A 12,890-nucleotide genomic window follows, 5' to 3' on the forward strand; every position below is an offset into this window, starting at 1 on the left:
AGAGTGTCAGAGAGTGTGAGAGAGTGTCAGAGAGTGTCAGAGAGTGTCTGAGAGTGTCAGAGAGTGTCAGAGAGTGTCAGAGAGTGATAGCGAGCGCTGAGAATCTCAGAGAGTGTCAGAGAGTGATAGAGAGTGTCAGCGAGTGTCAGAGAGTGTCAGAGAGTGTCTGAGAGTGACAAAGATGGCCAGAGAGTGATAAAGAGGGTGAGAGAGTTTCAGAGAGTAATAGAGAGTGCTGAGAGTGTCTGAGAGAGTCTGGGAGTTTCTGAGAGTGTCAGAGATTGACAGAGAGTGTCAGAGAGAGTCTGAGAGTGTCAGAAAGTGTCAGAGATTGTGTGAGAGTTTCAGAGAGTGTCAGAGAGTGTCAGAGAGTGATAGAGAGTGTCAGAGAGTGTCTGAGAGTGTGAGAGAGTGTCAGAGATTGTCAGAGAGTGTCTCAGAGTGATAGAGAGTGCTGTGAGTGGCAGAGAGTGTCAGAGAGTGTCAGAGAGTGATAGAGAGTGCTGCGAGTGTCTGAGAGTGTCAGAGAGTGTCAGAGAGTGATAGAGAGTGTCAGAGAGTGTCAGAGAGTGTCAGCGAGTGTCTGAGAGTGTCAGAGAGTGTCAGAGAGTGTCAGAGAGTTTCAGCGATTGTCTGAGAGTATCTGAGATTGTCAGAGAATGCCAGAGACAGATAGAGAGTGATAGAGAGTGTCAGAGAGTGAGAGAGAGTGTCAGATTTGGTCAGAGAGTGTCAAAGAGTGATAGAGGGTGCTGAGAGTGTCTGAGAGGGTCAGAGAGTGATAGAGAGTGCAGAGAGTGTCTGAGAGTGTCTGAGAGTGTCAGAGAGTGATAGAGAGTGATAGAGAGTGTCAGAGAGTGTCAGAGATTGTCAGAGAGTGTTTGAGAGTGTCGGAGAGTGTCTGAGACTGTCAGAGCGTGTCAGAGAGCGACAGACAGTGCTGAGAGTGTCAGAGAGTGCCAGAGAGTGTCAGAGAGTGATAGAGACTGCTGAGAGTGTCTGAGAGTGTCTGAGAGTGTCAGAGAGTGTCAGACAGTGTCAGAGAGTGTCTGAGAGTGTCAGAGAGCGTCTGAGAGTTACAGAGAGTATCAGAGATTGATAGAGAGTGTCAGAGAGTGTCAGAGAGTGTCAGAGAGTGATGGAGGGTGCTGAGAGTGTCTGAGAGTGTCAGAAAGTGATAGAGAGTGCAGAGCGTGTCTGAGAGTGTCCGAGAGTGTCTGAGATTGCCAGAGAGTGATAGATAGTGTCAGAGAGTGTCAGAGAATGTCTGAGAGTGAAAGAGAGTGTCTGAGAGTGTCAGAGAGAAACTGAGAGTGTCAGGGAGTGTCAGAGAGTGACTGAGAGTGTCAGAGAGTGTCACAGAGTTTTTGAGAGTGTCTGAGAGTGTCAGAGAGTGTCAGAGAATGCCAGAGAGTGATAGAGAGTGATAGAGAGGGTCAGAGAGTGTCAGAGAGTAATAGAGAGTGCTGATAATGTCTGAGAGTGTCTGAGAGTGTCTGAGAGTGTCAGAGATTGACAGAGAGTGTCAGAGAGTGTCTGAGAGTGTCAGACAGTGTCAGAGATTGTGTGTGAGTTTCAGAGACTGCCAGAGAGTGTCAGAGAGTGTCTGAGAGTGTCAGAGAGTGTGAGAGAGTGTCAGAGAGTGTCAGAGAGTGTCTGAGAGTGTCAGAGAGTGTCAGAGAGTGTCAGAGAGTGATAGCGAGCGCTGAGAATCTTAGAGAGTGTCAGAGAGTGTCAGAGAGTGATCAAGAGTGCTGCGAGAGTCTGAAAGTGTCAGAGAGTGTCAGAGAGTGATAGAGAGTGTCAGAGAGTGTCAGAGAGTGTCAGAGAGTGTCAGCGAGTGTCTGAGAGTGTCAGAGATTGCCAGAGAGTGATAGAGAGTGTCAGAGAGTTTCTGAGAGTGTCAGAGATTGTCAGAGAGTGTCAGCGAGTATCTGAGAGTGTCTGAGAGTGTCAGAGAATGCCAGAGACTGATAGAGAGTAATAGAGAGTGTCAGAGAGTGTCTGAGAGCGTCAGAGCGTGTCAGAGAGTGATAGAGAGTGCTGAGATTGTCTGAGAGTGTCTGAGATTGTCAGACAGTGCCAGAGAGTGTCAGAGAGTGCCAGAGAGTGATAGAGAGTGATAGAGAGTGTCAGAGAGTGTCTGAGAGTGTCAGAGAGTGATAGAGAGTGCTGAGAGTTTCTGAGAGTGTCAGAGAGTGCCAGAGAATGCCAGAGAGTGATAGAGAGTGCCAGAGAGTGACAGAGAGTGTCAGAGAGTGCTAGAGAGTGTCAGAGAGTGTCTGATAGTGTGAGAGAGTGACAGAGAGTGTCAGAGAGTGATAGAGAGTGTCAGAGAGTGTCTGAGAGTGTGAGAGAGTGTCAGAGAGTGTCTGAGAATCTCAGAGAGTGTCAGAGAGTGTCAGAGAGTGATCAGGAGTGCTGAGAGGGTCTGAAAGTGTCAGAGAGTGTCAGAGAGTGATAGAGAGTGTCAGAGAGTGTCAGAGAGTGTCAGCGAGTGTCTGAGAGTGTCAGAGATTGCCAGAGAGTGATAGAGAGTGATAGAGAGTGTCAGAGAGTTTCTGAGAGTGTCAGAGATTGTCAGAGAGTGTCAGCGAGTGTCTGAGAGTGTCTGAGAGTGTCTGAGAGTGTCAGAGAATGCCAGAGACTGATAGAGAGTAATAGAGAGTGTCAGAGAGTGTCTGAGAGCGTCAGAGCGTGTCAGAGAGTGATAGAGAGTGCTGAGATAGTCTGAGAATGTCTGAGATTGTCAGACAGTGCCAGAGAGTGTCAGAGAGCGCCAGAGAGTGATAGAGAGTGATAGAGAGTGTCAGACAGTGTCTGAGAGTGTCGGAGAGTGATAGAGAGTGCTGAGAGTTTCTGAGAGTGTCAGAGAGTGTCAGAAAGTGCCAGAGAGTGATAGAGAGTGCCAGAGAGTGACAGAGAGTGATAGAGAGTGCCAGAGAGTGACAGAGAGTGTCAGAGAGTGATAGAGAGTGTCAGAGAGTGTCAGAGAGTGTCAGCGAGTTTCTGAGAGTGTCAGAGAGCGTCTGAGAGTTACAGAGAGTATCAGAGAGTGATGGAGAGTGTCAGAGAGTGTCAGAGAGTGATGGAGGGTGCTGAGAGTGTCTGAGAGGGTCAGAAAGTGACAGAGAGTGATAGAGAGTGTCAGAGAGTGTCAGAGAGTGTCAGCGAGTGTCTGAGAGTGTCAGAGATTGCCAGAGAGTGATAGAGAGTGATAGAGAGTGTCAGAGAGTTTCTGAGAGTGTCAGAGATTGTCAGAGAGTGTCAGCGAGTGTCTGAGAGTGTCTGAGAGTGTCTGAGAGTGTCAGAGAATGCCAGAGACTGATAGAGAGTAATAGAGAGTGTCAGAGAGTGTCTGAGAGCGTCAGAGCGTGTCAGAGAGTGATAGAGAGTGCTGAGATTGTCTGAGAATGTTTGAGATTGTCAGACAGTGACAGAGAGTGTCAGAGAGCGCCAGAGAGTGATAGAGAGTGATAGAGAGTGTCAGACAGTGTCTGAGAGTGTCAGAGAGTGATAGAGAGTGCTGAGAGTTTCTGAGAGTGTCAGAGAGTGTCAGAAAGTGCCAGAGAGTGATAGAGAGTGCCAGAGAGTGACAGAGAGTGATAGAGAGTGCCAGAGAGTGACAGAGAGTGTCAGAGAGTGATAGAGAGTGTCAGAGAGTGTCAGAGAGTGTCAGCGAGTTTCTGAGAGTGTCAGAGAGCGTCTGAGAGTTACAGAGAGTATCAGAGAGTGATGGAGAGTGTCAGAGAGTGTCAGAGAGTGATGGAGGGTGCTGAGAGTGTCTGAGAGGGTCAGAAAGTGACAGAGAGTGCAGAGCGTGTCTGAGAGTGTCCGAGAGTGTCTGAGATTGCCAGAGAGTGATAGATAGTGTCAGAGAGTGTCAGAGAATGTCTGAGAGTGAAAGAGAGTGTCTGAGAGTGTCAGAGAGAAATTGAGAGTGTCAGAGAGTGTCAGAGAGTGACTGAGAGTGTCAGAGAGTGTCACAGAGTTTTCCAGAGTGCTGAGAGTGTCTGAGAGTGTCAGAGAGTGTCAGAGAGTGATAGAGAGTGTCAGAGAGAGTCAGAGAGTTTCAGAGAGTGTCTATGAGTGTCAGAGAATGCCAGAGAGTGATAGAGAGTGATAGGGAGGGTCTGAGAGTGTCTGAGAGTGTCACAGATTGACAGAGAGTGTCAGAGAGTGTCTGAGAGTGTCAGACAGTGTCAGAGATTGTGTGTGAGTTTCAGAGACTGCCAGAGAGTGTCAGAGAGTGATAGAGAGTGTCAGAGAGTGTCTGAGAGTGTGAGAGAGTGTCAGAGAGTGTCAGAGAGTGTCAGAGAGTGATAGAGAGCGCTGAGAATCTCAGAGAGTGTCAGAGAGTGTCAGAGAGCGATCAATAGTGCTGAGAGTGTCTGAAAGTGTCAGAGAGTGTCAGAGAGTGATAGAGAGTGTCAGAGAGTGTCAGAGAGTGTCAGCGAGTGTCTGAGAGTGTCAGAGATTGTCAGAGAGTGATAGAGAGTGATAGAGAGTGTCAGAGAGTTTTTGAGAGTGTCAGAGTTTGTCAGAGAGTGTCAGAGAGTGTCTGAGAGTGTCAGAGAATGCCAGAGACTGATAGAGAGTAATAGAGAGTGTCAGAGAGTGTCTGAGAGCGTCAGAGCGTGTCAGAGAGTGATAGAGAGTGCTGAGATTGTCTGAGAGTGTCTGAGATTGTCAGACAGTGCCAGAGAGTGTCAGAGAGTGCCAGAGAGTGATAGAGAGTCATATAGAGTGTCAGAGAGTGTCTGAGAGTGTCAGAGAGTGATAGAGAGTGCTGAGAGTTTCTGAGAGTGTCAGAGAGTGTCTGAGAGTGTGAGAGAGTGTCAGAGAGTGTCTGAGAGTGTCAGAAAGTGTCAGAGAGTGATAGAGAGCGCTGAGAATCTCAGAGAGTGTCAGAGAGTGTCAGAGAGTGATCAAGAGTGCTGAGAGGGTCTGAAAGTGTCAGAGAGTGTCAGATAGTGATAGAGAGTATCAGAGAGTGTCAGAGAGTGTCAGCGAGTGTCTGAGAGTGTCAGAGATTGCCAGAGAGTGATAGAGAGTGATAGAGAGTGTCAGAGAGTTTCTGAGAGTGTCAGAGATTGTCAGAGAGTGTCAGCGAGTGTCTGAGAGTGTCTGAGAGTGTCAGGGAATGCCAGAGACTTATAGAGAGTAATAGAGAGTGTCAGAGAGTGTCTGAGAGCGTCAGAGCGTGTCAGAGAGTGATAGAGAGTGCTGAGATTGTCTGATAGTGTCTGAGATTGTCAGACAGTGCCAGAGAGTGCCAGAGAGTGATAGAGAGTGTCAGAGAGTGTCTGAGAGTGTCAGAGAGTGATAGAGAGTGCTGAGAGATTCTGAGAGTGTCAGAGAGTGTCAGAAAGTGCCAGAGAATGATAGAGAGTGCCAGAGAGTGACAGAGTGTGATAGAGAGTGCCAGAGAGTGACAGAGAGTGTCAGAGAGTGATAGAGAGTGTCAGAGAGTGTCAGAGAGTGTCAGCGAGTGTCTGAGAGTGTCAGAGAGCGTCTGAGAGTTACAGAGAGTATCAGAGAGTGATAGAGAGTGTCAGAGAGTGTCAGAGAGTGATGGAGGGTGCTGAGAGTGTCTGAGAGGGTCAGAAAGTGACAGAGAGTGCAGAGCGTGTCTGAGAGTGTCCGAGAGTGTCTGAGATTGCCAGAGAGTGATAGTTAGTGTCAGAGAGTGTCAGAGAATGTCTGAGATTGAAAGAGAGTGTCTGAGAGTGTCAGAGAGAAATTGAGAGTGTCAGAGAGTGTCAGAGAGTGACTGAGAGTGTCAGAGAGTGTCAGAGAGTGATAGAGAGTGTCAGAGAGTGTCAGAGAGTGTCAGAGAGTGTCTGAGAGTGTCAGAGAATGCCAGAGAGTGATAGAGAGTGATAGGGAGGGTCTGAGAGTGTCTGAGAGTGTCAGAGCTTGACAGTGAGTGTCAGAGAGTGTCTGAGAGTGTCAGACAGTGTCAGAGATTGTGTGTGAGTTTCAGAGACTGCCAGAGAGTGTCAGAGAGTGATAGAGTGTGTCAGAGAGTGTCTGAGAGTGTGAGAGAGTGTCAGAGAGTGTCTGAGAGTGTCAGAGAGTGTCAGAGAGTGATAGAGAGCTCTGAGAATCTCAGAGAGTGTCAGAGAGAGTCAGAGAGTGATCAAGAGTGCTGAGAGGGTCTGAAAGTGTCAGAGAGTGTCAGAGAGTGATAGAGAGTGTCAGAGAGTGATAGAGAGTGTCAGATTTTGTCAGAGAGTGTCAAAGAGTGATAGAGGGTGCTGAGAGTGTCTGAGAGGGTCAGAGAGTGATAGAGAGTGCAGAGAGTGACTGAGAGTGTCTGAGAGTGTCTGAGAGTGTCAGAGAGTGATAGTGAGTGATAGAGAGTGTCAGAGAGTGTCAGAGATTGTCAGAGAGTGTTTGAGAGTGTCGGAGAGTGTCTGAGAGTGTCAGAGCGTGTCAGAGAGCGACAGAGAGTTCTGAGAGTGTCAGAGAGTGCCAGAGAGTGTCAGAGAGTGATAGAGACTGCTGAGAGTGTCTGAGAGTGTCTGAGAGTGTCAGAGAGTGTCAGACAGTGTCAGAGAGTGTCTGAGAGTGTCAGAGAGCGTCTGAGAGTTACAGAGAGTATCAGAGAGTGATAGAGAGTGTCAGAGAGTGTCAGATAGTGTCAGAGAGTGATGGAGTGTGCTGAGAGTGTCTGAGAGTGTCAGAAAGTGATAGAGAGTGCAGAGCGTGTCTGAGAGTGTCTCAGATTGCCAGAGAGTGATAGATAGTGTCAGAGAGTGTCAGAGAATGTCTGAGAGTGAAAGAGAGTGTCTGAGAGTGTCAGAGAGAAACTGAGAGTGTCAGGGAGTGTCAGAGAGTGACTGAGAGTGTCAGAGAGTGTCACAGAGTTTTTGAGAGTGTCTGAGAGTGTCAGAGAGTGTCAGAGCGTGATAGAGAGTGTCAGAGAGTGTCAGAGAGTGTCTGAGAGTGTCAGAGATTGTCAGAGAATGCCAGAGAGTGATAGAGAGTGATAGAGAGGGTCAGAGAGTGTCAGAGAGTAATAGAGAGTGCTGATAATGTCTGAGAGTGTCTGAGAGTGTCTGAGAGTGTCAGAGATTGACAGAGAGTGTCAGAGAGTGTCTGAGAGTGTCAGACAGTGTCAGAGATTGTGTGTGAGTTTCAGAGACTGCCAGAGAGTGTCAGAGAGTGATAGAGAGTGTCAGAGAGTGTCTGAGAGTGTGAGAGAGTGTCAGAGAGTGTCAGAGAGTGTCTGAGAGTGTCAGAGAGTGTCAGAGAGTGATAGCGAGCCCTGAGAATCTCAGAGAGTGTCAGAGAGTGTCAGAGAGTGATCAAGAGTGCTGCGAGAGTCTGAAAGTGTCAGAGAGTGTCAGAGAGTGATAGAAAGTGTCAGAGAGTGTCAGAGAGTGTCAGCGAGTGTCTGAGAGTGTCAGAGATTGCCAGAGAGTGATAGAGAGTGATAGAGAGTGTCAGAGAGTTTCTGAGAGTGTCAGAGATTGTCAGAGAGTGTCAGCGAGTGTCTGAGAGTGTCTGAGAGTGTCAGAGAATGCCAGAGACTGATAGAGAGTAATAGAGAGTGTCAGAGAGTGTCTGAGAGCGTCAGAGCGTGTCAGAGAGTGATAGAGAGTGCTGAGATTGTCTGAGAGTGTCTGAGGTTGTCAGACAGTGCCAGAGAGTGTCAGAGAGTGCCAGAGAGTGATAGAGAGTGATAGAGAATGTCAGAGAGTGTCTGAGAGTGTCAGAGAGTGCCAGAGAGTGCCAGAGAATGATAGAGAGTGCCAGAGAGTGACAGAGAGTGATAGAGAGTGTCAGAGAGTGTCTGAGAGTGTGAGAGAGTGACAGAGAGTGTCAGAGAGTGATAGAGAGTGTCAGAGAGTGTCTGAGAGTGTGAGAGAGTGTCAGAGAGTGTCTGAGAATCTCAGAGAGTGTCAGAGAGTGTCAGAGAGTGATCAGGAGTGCTGAGAGGGTCTGAAAGTGTCAGAGAGTGTCAGAGAGTGATAGAGAGTGTCAGAGAGTGTCAGAGAGTGTCAGCGAGTGTCTGAGAGTGTCAGAGATTGCCAGAGAGTGATAGAGAGTGATAGAGAGTGTCAGAGAGTTTCTGAGAGTGTCAGAGATTGTCAGAGAGTGTCAGCGAGTGTCTGAGAGTGTCTGAGAGTGTCAGAGAATGCCAGAGACTGATAGAGAGTAATAGAGAGTGTCAGAGAGTGTCTGAGAGCGTCAGAGCGTGTCAGAGAGTGATATAGAGTGCTGAGATTGTCTGAGAGTGTCTGAGATTGTCAGACAGTGCCAGAGAGTGTCAGAGAGCGCCAGAGAGTGATAGAGAGTGATAGAGAGTGTCAGAGAGTGTCTGAGAGTGTCAGAGAGTGATAGAGAGTGCTGAGAGTTTCTGAGAGTGTCAGAGAGTGTCAGAGAGTGCCAGAGAGTGATAGAGAGTGCCAGAGAGTGATAGAGAGTGCTAGAGAGTGCCAGAGAGTGACAGAGAGTGTCAGAGAGTGATAGAGAGTGTCAGAGAGTGTCAGAGAGTGTCAGCGAGTGTCTGAGAGTGTCAGAGAGCGTCTGAGAGTTACAGAGAGTATCAGAGAGTGATGGAGAGTGTCAGAGAGTGTCAGAGAGTGATGGAGGGTGCTGAGAGTGTCTGAGAGGGTCAGAAAGTGACAGAGAGTGCAGAGCGTGTCTGAGAGTGTCCGAGAGTGTCTGAGATTGCCAGAGAGTGATAGATAGTGTCAGAGAGTGTCAGAGAATGTCGGAGAGTGAAAGAGAGTGTCTGAGAGTGTCAGAGAGAAATTGAGAGTGTCAGTGAGTGTCAGAGAGTGACTGAGAGTGTCAGAGAGTGTCACAGAGTTTTCCAGAGTGCTGAGAGTGTCTGAGAGTGTCAGAGAGTGTCAGAGAGTGATAGAGAGTGTCAGAGAGTGTCAGAGAGTTTCAGAGAGTGTCTGAGAGTGTCAGAGAATGCCAGAGAGTGATAGAGAGTGATAGGGATAGTCTGAGAGTGTCTGAGAGTGTCAGAGATTGACAGAGAGTGTCAGAGAGTGTCTGAGAGTGTCAGACAGTGTCAGATATTGTGTGTGAATTTCAGAGACTGCCAGAGAGTGTCAGAGAGTGATAGAGAGTGTCAGAGAGTGTCTGAGAGTGTGAGAGAGTGTCAGAGAGTGTCAGAGAGTGTCAGAGAGTGATAGAGAGCGCTGAGAATCTCAGAGAGTGTCAGAGAGTGTCAGAGAGTGATAGAGAGCGCTGAGAATCTCAGAGAGTGTCAGAGAGTGTCAGAGAGTGATCAAGAGTGCTGAGAGGGTCTGAAAGTGTCAGAGAGTGTCAGAGAGTGATAGAGAGTGTCAGAGAGTGTCAGAGAGTGTCAGCGAGTGTCTGAGAGTGTCAGAGATTGCCAGAGAGTGATAGAGAGTGATAGAGAGTGTCAGAGAGTTTCTGAGAGTGTCAGAGTTTGTCAGAGAGTGTCAGCGAGTGTCTGAGAGTGTCTGAGAGTGTCAGAGAATGCCAGAGACTGATAGAGAGTAATAGAGAGTGTCAGAGAGTGTCTGAGAGCGTCAGAGCGTGTCAGAGAGTGATAGAGACTGCTGAGATTGTCTGAGAGTGTCTGAGATTGTCAGACAGTGCCAGAGAGTGTCAGAGAGTGCCAGAGAGTGATAGAGAGTGATATAAAGTGTCAGAGAGTGTCTGAGAGTGTCAGAGAGTGATAGAGATTGCTGAGAGTTTCTGAGAGTGTCAGAGAGTGTCAGAGAGTGCCAGAGAGTGATAGAGAGTGCCAGAGAGTGACAGAGAGTGTCGGAGAGTGATAGAGAGTGTCAGAGAGTGTCTGAGAGTGTGAGAGAGTGTCAGAGAGTGTCTGAGAGTGTCAGAAAGTGTCAGAGAGTGATAGAGAGCGCTGAGAATCTCAGAGAGTGTCAGAGAGTGTCAGAGAGTGATCAAGAGTGCTGAGAGTGTCTGAAATTGTCAGAGAGTGTCAGAGAGTGATAGAGAGTGTCAGAGAGTGTCAGAGAGTGTCAGCGAGTGTCTGAGAGTGTCAGGGATTGCCAGAGAGTGATAGAGAGTGATAGAGAGTGTCAGAGAGTTTCTGAGAGTGTCAGAGATTGTCAGAGAGTGTCAGCGAGTGTCTGAGAGTGTCTGAGAGTGTCTGAGAGTGTCAGGGAATGCCAGAGACTGATAGAGAGTAATAGAGAGTGTCAGAGAGTGTCTGAGAGCGTCAGAGCGTGTCAGAGAGTGATAGAGAGTGCTGAGATTGTCTGATAGTGTCTGAGATTGTCAGACTGTGCCAGAGAGTGCCAGAGAGTGATAGAGAGTGATAGAGAGTGTCAGAGAGTGTCTGAGAGTGTCAGAGAGTGATAGAGAGTGCTGAGAGATTCTGAGAGTGTCAGAGAGTGTCAGAAAGTGCCAGAGAATGATAGAGAGTGCCAGAGAGTGACAGAGTGTGATAGAGAGTGCCAGAGAGTGACAGAGAGTGTCAGAGAGTGATAGAGAGTGTCAGAGATTGTCAGAGAGTGTCAGCGAGTGTCTGAGAGTGTCAGAGAGCGTCTGAGAGTTACAGAGAGTATCAGAGAGTGATGGAGAGTGTCAGAGAGTGTCAGAGAGTGATGGAGGGTGCTGAGAGTGTCTGAGAGGGTCAGAAAGTGACAGAGAGTGCAGAGCGTGTCTGAGAGTGTCCGAGAGTGTCTGAGATTGCCAGAGAGTGATAGATAGTGTCAGAGAGTGTCAGAGAATGTCTGAGAGTGAAAGAGAGTGTCTGAGAGTGTCAGAGAGAAATTGAGAGTGTCAGAGAGTGTCAGAGAGTGACTGAGAGTGTCAGAGAGTGTCACAGAGTTTTCCAGAGTGCTGAGAGTGTCTGAGAGTGTCAGAGAGTGTCAGAGAGTGATAGAGAGTGTCAGAGAGTGTCAGAGAGTTTCAGAGAGTGTCTGAGAGTGTCAGAGAATGCCAGAGAGTGATAGAGAGTGATAGGGATAGTCTGAGAGTGTCTGAGAGTGTCAGAGATTGACAGAGAGTGTCAGAGAGTGTCTGAGAGTGTCAGACAGTGTCAGAGATTGTGTGTGAGTTTCAGAGACTGCCAGAGAGTGTCAGAGAGTGTCTGAGAGTGTGAGAGAGTGTGAGAGAGTGTCAGAGAGTGTCAGAGAGTGTCAGAGAGTGATAGAGAGCGCTGAGAATCTCAGAGAGTGTCAGAGAGTGTCAGAGAGTGATAGAGAGCGCTGAGAATCTCAAAGAGTGTCAGAGAGTGTCAGAGAGTGATCAAGAGTGCTGAGAGGGTCTGAAAGTGTCAGAGAGTGTCAGAGAGTGATAGAGAGTGTCAGAGAGTGTCAGAGAGTGTCAGCGAGTGTCTGAGAGTGTCAGAGATTGCCAGAGAGTGATAGAGAGTGATAGAGAGTGTCAGAGAGTTTCTGAGAGTGTCAGAGTTTGTCAGAGAGTGTCAGCGAGTGTCTGAGAGTGTCAGAGAATGCCAGAGACTGATAGAGAGTAATAGAGAGTGTCAGAGAGTGTCTGAGAGCGTCAGAGCGTGTCAGAGAGTGATAGAGAGTGCTGAGATTGTCTGAGAGTGTCTGAGATTGTCAGACAGTGCCAGAGAGTGTCAGAGAGTGCCAGAGAGTGATAGAGAGTGATATAGAGTGTCAGAGAGTGTCAGAGAGTGATAGAGAGTGTCAGAGAGTGTCAGAGAGTGTCAGCGAGTGTCTGAGAGTGTCAGAGATTGCCAGAGAGTGATAGAGAGTGATAGAGATTGTCAGAGAGTTTCTGAGAGTGTCAGAGATTGTCAGAGAGTGTCAGCGAGTGTCAGAGAGTGCAGAGCGTGTCTGAGAGTGTCCGAGAGTGTCTGAGATTGCCAGAGAGTGATAGATAGTGTCAGAGAGTGTCAGAGAATGTCTGAGAGTGTCAGAGAATGTCAGAGAGTGTCCGCGAGTGTCTGAGAGTGTCTGAGAGTGTCAGAGAATGCCAGAGACTGAAAGAGAGTGATAGAGAGCGTCAGGGAGTGCCTGAGAGCGTCAGAGAGTGTCAGAGAGTGATAGAGAGTGCTGAGATTGTCTGAGAGTGTCTGAGATTGTCAGAGAGTGTCAGAGAGTGTCAGAGAGTGTCTGAGAGTGTCAGAGAATGCCAGAGAGTGATAGAGAGTGATAGAGAGTGCCAGAGAGTGATAGAGAGTGACAGAGAGTGTCAGAGAGTGTCTGAGAGTGTCAGAGAGTGATAGAGAGTGCTGAGAGTTTCTGAGAGTGTCAGAGAGTGTCAGAGAGTGCCAGAGAGTGATAGAGAGTGCCAGAGAGTGACAGAGAGTGATAGAGAGTGCCAGAGAGTGACAGAGAGTGTCAGAGAGTGTCAGAGAGTGATAGAGAGTGATAGAGAGGGTCAGAGAGTGTCAGAGAGTAATAGAGAGTGCTGAGAATGTCTGAGAGTGTCTGAGAGTGTCTGAGAGTGTCAGAGATTGACAGAGAGTGTCAGAGAGTGTCTGAGAGTGTCAGACTGTGTCAGAGATTGTGTGTGAGTTTCAGAGACTGCCATAGAGTGTCAGAGAGTAATAGAGAGTGTCAGAGAGTGTCTGAGAGTGTGAGAGAGTGTCAGAGAGTCATAGAGAGTGCTGAGAGTTTCTGAGAGTGTCAGACAATGTCAGAGAGTGCCAGAGAGTGAGAGAGTGCCAGAGAGTGATAGAGAGTGTCAGAGAGTGCCAGAGAGTGATAGAGAGTGATGCCGAGGGTCAGAGAGTGTCTGAGAGAGTCAGAGAGTGTCAGAGAGTGTCAGAGAGTGCCAGGGAGTGATAGAGAGTGATAGAGAGTGTCAAAGAGTGTCTGAGAGTTTCAGAGCATGTCAGAGAGTGATCGAGAGTGCTGAGTGTATCTGAGAGTGTCAGAGAGTGATAGAGAGTGCTGAGATTGTCTGAGAGTGTCTGAGATTGTCAGACAGTGCCAGAGAGAGATAGAGAGTGA

This window comes from Heterodontus francisci, unplaced genomic scaffold (genome assembly GCF_036365525.1).
Source record: "Heterodontus francisci isolate sHetFra1 unplaced genomic scaffold, sHetFra1.hap1 HAP1_SCAFFOLD_96_2, whole genome shotgun sequence".
NCBI lineage: Eukaryota > Metazoa > Chordata > Chondrichthyes > Heterodontiformes > Heterodontidae > Heterodontus > Heterodontus francisci.